The sequence below is a fragment of the Megalobrama amblycephala genome, linkage group LG2 (assembly GCF_018812025.1).
Source record: "Megalobrama amblycephala isolate DHTTF-2021 linkage group LG2, ASM1881202v1, whole genome shotgun sequence".
NCBI lineage: Eukaryota > Metazoa > Chordata > Actinopteri > Cypriniformes > Xenocyprididae > Megalobrama > Megalobrama amblycephala.
Genome location: NC_063045.1, coordinates 22,995,901 through 23,004,568, shown reverse-complemented (window position 1 = coordinate 23,004,568; position 8,668 = coordinate 22,995,901). Strand labels below are relative to the sequence as shown.

General features: G+C 44.6%; 1 long non-coding RNA gene across 1 annotated transcript; it reads left to right on the top strand.

The window, feature by feature from the left end:
* The first annotated feature begins 807 nt into the window (after window positions 1-807).
* Window positions 808-1,381, top strand: LOC125262850. The gene is made up of 3 exons (XR_007183636.1): window positions 808-955; window positions 1,066-1,113; window positions 1,247-1,381. It is a non-coding gene; the product is annotated as an uncharacterized LOC125262850 (long non-coding RNA).
* The last annotated feature ends 7,287 nt before the right edge of the window (window positions 1,382-8,668 follow it).

Here is an 8,668-nt window from a genome sequence, read left to right as displayed (position 1 = left end):
TTCCAGAGGAACGAGCGTTTCCCTAAGTTTAGTGTGCGCTCCATTTCGGAGTGTTACATAGTGGTTACATCCTTATCAAGAAAAAAAACATTGTAAACGTCCCGCTGTAATGACGTAACGTCACGTGACGACGGTGCGTGAGCGGACATCTCGCGGGAGCGTAAAGCAGGGTAAAACACAGACAACATATAAGGGAGAAAACAACATACAGGAGAAAGCTATTTACAGATAATAGTCAATGCATCATTATTATTGGCAATTTCTGCTATAATTGGACTTCCCCTTATGTGGCAACGCTACATAAATCCCTCCCCCCAGCCTGTGGCGTCGGAGGAGAGCGTCCATACCAGCGCTTCAGGTTAACCACATTTACATTTTCAGTTTTAAGTGGGTCTCCCCAACGAACTGTGTAATTTATTGGCCCTATTTTTTTTATTATTTCAGCTGGTCCCTCCCACTTGGGCGCTAGCTTAGCAGAGTATTTGTTTGAGGCTGATGAAAGTGGATGTGTTCTAATCCAGACTAGATCTCCCGAGTGAAATTGCGCATCTTTCCTACGGGTATTGTAGTATCTAGCTTGTCTGGATTGCTGAACTTTCATTCTAGACTTTACCTCCTCTGCCATGATGTTCTGTCTTTCCAGCAGATGATATGAGGCTTGATCTGGTGCAGGTGGTCTGAAGATCAACCTCTCCAATGGCCCATGAAGCTGCCTGCCCAGCATAAACTCTGCTGGAGTTTTGCCAGTGGTTCTCCTGGTAAGCTGTATTGACGGCAAAACGAAATTTCGGATAACCACTGGTCCCACGTTTGATGGTTCTGTCCCACATATGATGCGATCATAGTTTTAACTGTCTTGTTAATCCTTTCGGTCAGGTTTGTTTGAGGGTGATAACTGGTCGTGAGTTTTTGGGAAATGCCCCAGGTCTTGCAGAGCTCGGCCAGAACATTGGAGGTAAATTGTGCTCCACGGTCCAGAATATGATGTATTTTGGTACGCCCCAGCGGGTGAAGATCTCATCCTTTGAGAATTCTGACAATTTTCTGTGTCTTGCCATCTCTGAGAGGGAACATTTCCACCCATTTTGTGTAGTAGTCAACTACCACAAGGAGGTAAGCATTTTGTTTTTTACTAAGAGGAAATGGCCCCATCAAATCCATTCCCAAAGTGTGCCCTGGTTCTGTCACCTGCGTGCTTTGTAGGAAGCCACTTGGTTTTGTGTTGTCGTGCTTGTATTTTTGACAGGTGTCGCAGCCCTTGACGTATTGCCAGACGTCTTTACGGACACTAGGCCACCATGCAACCTCCAAAAGCCTCAGCAGTGTTTTTAACCGGCCAAGATGTCCCCCCAGAGGGTTATCGTGGAAGTAATGGAGGAAAGCTGGTATTAATGCCTGAGGTACGACCACTTGAAACTTGTCTCCATTGTTTCTTACCAGGTACTCTGCGATACAATACCCCTTGGTGGTCCTCAAAGGTAATGTGCTGTCCTTGAACTTTCCTGATTTTTTGATCTGATTGCAGGTGAGATATGGTAGTGTCATTCTTCTGGGCTTATTATATAGATGAGATATTTCATCCAGTGTATTAGGAATGTCTGACGAATGTTTTGATGTTGTTATGGCTAAGCAGTGCACCTAGTCTGGCTCACAGGCACGAGATAAGGCATCTGGACCTAGGTTGAGGCACCCCTTCCTGTGATGGACCTGGAAGTGGAATTGTTGCAGCCTAAGAGTCCAGCGGGTCAGACGAGAGGAGGTTTTGGGGCTATTCGAAGGCCCAAGCCAGAGCTGCATGGTCCGTGTAGACGTCGAACAGCCTCCCTTCAAGGTAATGTCTCCATTTTTCGACTGCCCACACTACAGCCAGACACTCTTTTTCAGAAGTAGAGTAGTTCAGCTCAGCTCCACGTAAGGTTCTTGAACCATAGGCGATCACCCTTTCCCCCTCAGGTGTTTGCTGAGTCAGAATAGCTCCCAACCCAACCTCACTAGCATCCGAATGCACCTGAAAACTTTGGCTGAGGTCGGGTTGCATCAACACAGGTGGGTTTTGTAATGCTTGTTTGACAGCTTCAAAGCTGACCTGGCACTCAGGGGTCCACTCCCATTTCACTCCCTTCTTTTTCAGGTGGTTTAAGGGTACTGTGAGGTCTGCAAAATGGGGAATAAATTTATGGTACCATCCTGCCAATCCCAAGAAGCGTTGGAGGGCTTTAAGGTCCTTTGGGTGGAGGATACAGAGTAACAGCCTGCGTTTTCTCTGGGTCAACCTCAACTCCTCTCACTGAAACAATGTGTCCAAGGAACTTCAGCTGCTGTTTGAAGAAGTGACACTTTTTCATATTAAGAGTGAGATTTCCCTGGGTGAGTCTTTGTAGTATGACGTTTCAGATGGTGTATATGTTCTTCTAATGATCGTGAATAGATGATGATATCGTCGATGTATACAAAGCAGAATTCTCTCCTTAACTCTGCCAGGACTTTTTCCATCAACCTCTGGAATGTAGCAGCGGCATTCCTGAGCCCATACGGCATGGAGCAGAATTGGTATAGCCCTTTAGTAGTGATGAAAGCAGTCTTCTCCTTGCTACCTTCCTCCATTTCCACCTGCCAATATCCTGACTGTAAGTCCAATGTGCTGAACCAGGTGGCGCCATCCATGGATTCCAAGATGTCATGTATTAACGGCATTGGGTAAGCATCAGGTACAGTCTTACTATTCAGCCTTCTATAGTCTACACAAAACCTGTAACTGCCATCAGGTTTGGGAACTAGCACCACCGGGGAGGACCATGGGGAAAAGGATGGTTCAATGATGTGGTCACAGAGCATCTGATCTACTTGGTCTTCAATGATCTTCCTTTTGAAGGGTGAGACTCTGTATGCACTGGACTTAATCGGTACCTCATCAGACAAGACGATTTTATGCTGTTCTACCGATGTCTTCCCCAGGACTTCTGAGGTGGTGCGTGGCCAGGTAGCCATCAGCTTCCGCAACTCCTCCTGATTGTCAGAATCCCAGCACGGAACAACCTCCGAGTTCAGGGTAGTGAATGGTGGTTGCCAGGTTGGAGGTAAGGCACAGTAGAGGGTCACAGCAACAGGGTGGAGAGTGTTTCCACCAGACATGGTTGTTGTCAGCCCCGGAGTGATGGAAGATGTCAAAAACGGGTAGTATGTATAGCCTTTCTCTGTTTTTAGACCATATCTTCCTTCACCCACGTCCAGAAGGGCTTCAGCGGCTTTCAGGAAGTCCAAGCCAGCAATCAGGGGAAATGCGAGGTGGGCTCCCTTCATTATATAGAGTGTCCACCCTGCAGACTTTATCATGCCACTGGTAACTGATTGAGCTTTGGTTAATAGCCTGGTGAACCTTCCCATCAGCCATGATGAACCTTTGTGGGGCATTTGGAGTGAGTGAGGAAGCAGCGCCACCCAACTGTCTCCACAGGTTTTCCTGCATGAGGGTGTAGGTGCTACCTGTGTCCACTACAGCTCTAACTTCTTTACCTTTTACTATTACAGGAACCAAGAGGAGCGATAGATAATCCAGCCAGGTTTTTGGAGGTACTGCGTTCCGTAGATTTTTATTGGTCTTTTCTTTGCTGTTATATAATCTTTCGCCCCCATACAGTCTTTCTCCACCATAGATCCAACTTTCACCAGCTGTTCCACGGTCTTCACCGTCCCCCTCAAACAGCCCGCGACCCTGGGGTTAATGTTGTTGAGGATGCGGCTCACCATCTCGTCCACCGCCATATCAGGCTTCCATTTGAGGCAGAGGGCCCGGTAATCATAGGCAAAATCTCTCAGGCGTTGACGTGGCTGCTGGACCAAAGACCTCAGCTTGTCCTCCACCTCCGTGAGGTAGTCATCTGGAAGAAAAGCCGCCATAAATGCCATTTTGAAAGACTGCCAATCTGTTACCTTATTCTTCTCTGCTTTCCACCAGCTGAGAGCAGGCCCTCTCAGGACCGTGCTGAGGGTTCCGTAGAGCTCTCCACTGGGAAGAGGCCTGATGTCCAGGTAGTTCTCACACTGCTCGAATGAAGTTGAGCACATCCGATGTCTCACAGGAGTCGCCAAAAGTGGGAAACTCCAACCGAATAGGGGGCTGTGTGCAGAAAGACGATGTACTTGGAACAGCTGGAGGATTAAGCACAGTGGTTAATGGTGTAGACACAGGGGAAACCTCATATGTTGTATTGGCAGATTTTGGTAGTGGTACTTGAACTCTAGGGGCTGGCACTGGGGTTATGGGAACATGAACAGAGGATATAGAGTGAGCTGGAGTATAGGAGCGTAATCTGGAGAGAGAAGGGGTACTAGTTAGTCGTAACTTCTTCATTTGACTTTCCCACTTTGCATCTCTCCTCAGCAAACAGTCTGTCACGGCCCTCTCCAACTTCTCCAAGCAGTTACGGAAGTAATCCTCTAAGTCTGCCAAGCTAGCGTCCACAGCATCCCTGAAACTGGACTCCCGATTAAGGGTGCTTTCTACAGACTGTTTAAATTCATGCTCAAATGTTTGTACCTGAGTATTAAGGGCCAATAAATCCACCTTAACTTGAGCTATGTCTGTTTGCATGGTTTGTACCATATTCACATTCAATACACAGCTTTCACCATTAGCATTGTCATCATCATCATCATCATCATCTTCATCATCTGAAATATACAGTGAACTTAGCATAGATGTTATTTCTGCAGTTGGATTGCGTCTGGTAACAAATGGGCCTGCAGTGAAATCTGCATTGGGAGTTTCAGAACTACACCCAGCTTCAGTTACCTCGTCAGTGTTGTCAGTATTCACAATTTCATCTTGTTGGGTATTTACATCTGTGTTCTCCATTTTTTTATTTTTTTTTTTTTTCAACAATAAGTATAACAAAATTACACACAAAAAAGAACGATCCCCGTACGGGCCACCAATATGTAACACTCCAGTTAAGGCCAGGAAGTTACACTAAGTCAAGGGAACGTTTACGCCTCTTAAGCCACAAAAAAAAAAAAAAAAAAAAAATACCACTGGAGACAGATGCCAACAATAAACCCAAGTGTATTTACAATTCAATCTGTGTACACCACCAAAAAACCATGTTAAACATCCAAGATAAAAAATGTATGTGTGTGTATGTGCGTGTGTGTCTGAAAAGTCTTGAGTCCAGCGCGAAAAAGTTTGTATAGGAGCAGTCTCACCGGGGAAATAACCAATCCGAGAGCAGGATCCTACTGGTACAGTCCAACTGTTTAAAGTCCTCTTGGGCGAGTAATCCGTAAAAAAAAACAACAATATACTCCACAAGAGATGGCGAAAAAACAGCACCGCAAAAAACAGTCAGTAAACGAGGCAAGGTGAAAAAAGGTTTGTATACAGAAAAGACGCGCTCCCAAACGCCGGCGCGCCGGTTCCTTATCAAGAAAAAAAACATTGTAAACGTCCCGCTGTAATGACGTAACGTCACGTGACAACGGTGCGAGCGGAATCTCGCGGGAATATAAAGCAGGGTCAAACACAGACAACATATAAGGGAGAAAACAACATACAGGGGAAAGCTATTTACAGATAATATTCAATGTATTATTATTATTGGCAATTTCTGCTATAATTGACTTCCCCTTATGTGGCAACGCTACAAATTACAAAATCAGAACAATTCAGAAAGAGAATCAGATTAATTGTCTTGACAAGGAAAAAAAAACAAAAAACACACAGGTTCACTAAAACGAATCATGTCCTTGTCCAGACCCTCCAGAAAACAAGCGTTTAACGGGGCATCTGGCCAGTTCACCAAGTAAGCAAGCTCAGTAAATTCCTCCATATACCTCTCCAGCGGGCGACCGTCCTGCCGGAACCTACACAGGCGATTCTCCGCTTAGGCTTGCTTGAAAGACGCAGGAGACTCAGGAAACAGAAATAATCCCATAGTTTTAACTGTTGAAGTCCTTCGGTTTGGTCCGTTGTTCTGTTATGTGTGAGGTTGCACCAGAGATGAAATGTTCACGGACTTCAACAAAACTAGGTATTTAATGACACGACAGAGAGGATACAGCATTAACACACACTTGAAACAACATTAACAATGGACAGGGAGTGCAAGGAGTGAGTCCAACTTAAAGGGAGTGATGATGACGATGAACAGGTGCAGGGAATCCAGGAATGGCGGGAAGGCTGATGAGGGAAGTGCAAACAGGTGATGAACAAGGAGGAACATGGGAAATGGAGTCCAGGAAGGCGTGGTTGTAACAACTTTTGCCTCATATTAATTTTTTTATAATATTTATAGATGTCTTGACACCACAGCTAACAAAGTAATGTTGTGTTTACTGTCCCAATACTCATGGAGGGCACTATATATAAATATATATATATATATATATACATATCCTTTAAGTCCTGTAAGTTGAGAGGTGGGCCCTCCATGGATTGGACTTGTTTGTTCAGCACATCCCACAGATGCTCGACTGGATTGAAATCTGGGGAATTTGAAGGCCAAGTCAACACCTCAAACTCATTGTTGTGCTCCTCAAACCATTCCTAAACCATTTTTGCTTTGTGGCAGGGCACAATATCCTGCTGAAAGAGGCCACAGCCACCAGGGAATACCGTTTCCATGAAAGGATGTACATGGTCTGCAACAATGCTTAGGTAGGAGGTACTTGTCAAAGTAACATCCACATGGATGGCAGCACCCAAGGTTTCCCAGCAGAACATTGCCCAAAGCATCACACTGCCTCCACCGGCTTGCCTTCTTCCAATAGTGCATCCTAGTGCCATGTGTTCCCCAGGTAAGCGACACACACACACCTGGCCATCCACTTGATGTATAAGAAAACATTGTAGTGATTTTTACTTTGTCCATCCAAGGACGCGAAGTAAAATAGGGATTGGTACTCACGTCACCGCTGACATTGTGATTTTTTGGATCACACGTCTCTTAAGGTGTGGTTATGAGTACATCAGATGACCACTTTCCCCCCAGTTCAGGGCACCAGTCAAGGTATTTTACCTTGGCGGTATGAGAACACTCTCAACAGGGGCTTTTCATTCATTTAGAGTTAACGTAAAGTGGTCAGCTGATTTATTTGAAAGATTGGTGATATTGCTAACTTGTAGAACCTCTTCTGTATTATCAGCACAAGGAAGACACAAGTGTAATAAAATAAATTTTATTAACAAAAAGATAAACAAGAATAACTAATACAACTACTAAATGAATACCATGAATGATAAAGGAATTAAGTGCATAAGATACGTAGAATACAAGTGATTAAGTTGAGTGTGGCTATGGAAGAGTTACGTTATCTTAGAGAAAGATAAACTGTTTCTCTGAAAATAATAAGGTGGAAAACCTTATTATGCAACAAACAAATAAATGAAAGATTATTTGTTATTAACTAACATCAGCTATATTACATCTAATGGGAATTAGGAAATTATATACTGATAATATACAACAATGCCAAGGTCTCTGGAAAGAGGTTTGGTTAAGTGATATTTACGTTCCATGTGGTTGAGTCCGATGACGGTGACGTCTTCCACTGGTTGTGCTGGGTGACAATGCAGTGGGGAGAGGAGCCAGAATCTGTTTCATCAGTCTTGAACACGAAGCTCTGTGGGATGCTGATCTCCTGGAGCACCAAAGGGTCCTAAAATCTGGAACACGCAGATGAAGCCCTGGCGTAGGTGCAGAAGGTCCTTAACAATCTGGAACACGCAGACGAAGGTACCTTGAAGTGAGGCTTAGAACGTGGTCGTCTCTGTTGCTGCCTCACAAGCTGTAGACTCAGATCATGGGATCTGTTGTTGTCTGTTGAACAGTGTTGTGTCTGTTAATGTCTATCCCCGTACAGGACAGACTCAGAACGGTGTATCTGTTGTGTCTTTCCCCTTTGACGGGCAGACTCAGAACAAGTAGTGTCTGTTGAAAGGGTACCTTTATCTCTTTCCGATGAGGAGGAGATTGCAATTTGGCGCTTCTCCATTCGAGTGCTGTGATTGGCTGCTTGCATCAGACGGGACACGCAAAGTGTGGCCCACCCTTCTTTCCCTTGTGGAACTCATTTGCATAAAGCAAGGAGTTGGAAGTCTTTACAGTGTCTTTAAAGTTTACCAATGCATTTCTCACTTTCCAAACCACCACCAGAATACCTTTGGCAATATTCTAAACAAATAGAGACTAAACATGATGGAAAAAGATTGAACTGTCATTCAATTGTACATTAACAGCTGAATTTGTATCAGATGTTGCACTACAAATAGCTGTCACTGAGAATACTTATTTCTGTGAATAAGTGTGAAATGGATGTGTAGTTTGCACCAATTCTAAGGTTTTCAAACATAGTTTTGAATGGATTTGGATGGATCGTTGTGATCTCTCTTTGTTTCACCCATTGCTGCTAAGGTCCCGAGGAATTTTTATGGCAGTCTCTGGCCAACCTTAGGAAGTAGTCTCTAGATGGGTGAAGGCCAGAAACTGCCCGTTGACCAATGAGAAGTCCTGTCCTTCCCAGGCTTGGTACAAGAGGTCTTCTTCTTGCCCTCAAATAGAGGTCTGGATGTTGTCCTTACAACTTTATCTGATGGCATTGGACAGATTGTTTGTGTTAGTCCACCAAGATCCAATCAAAATGTAGCAAACCTTTGTCCGCTGTTACGGACAGA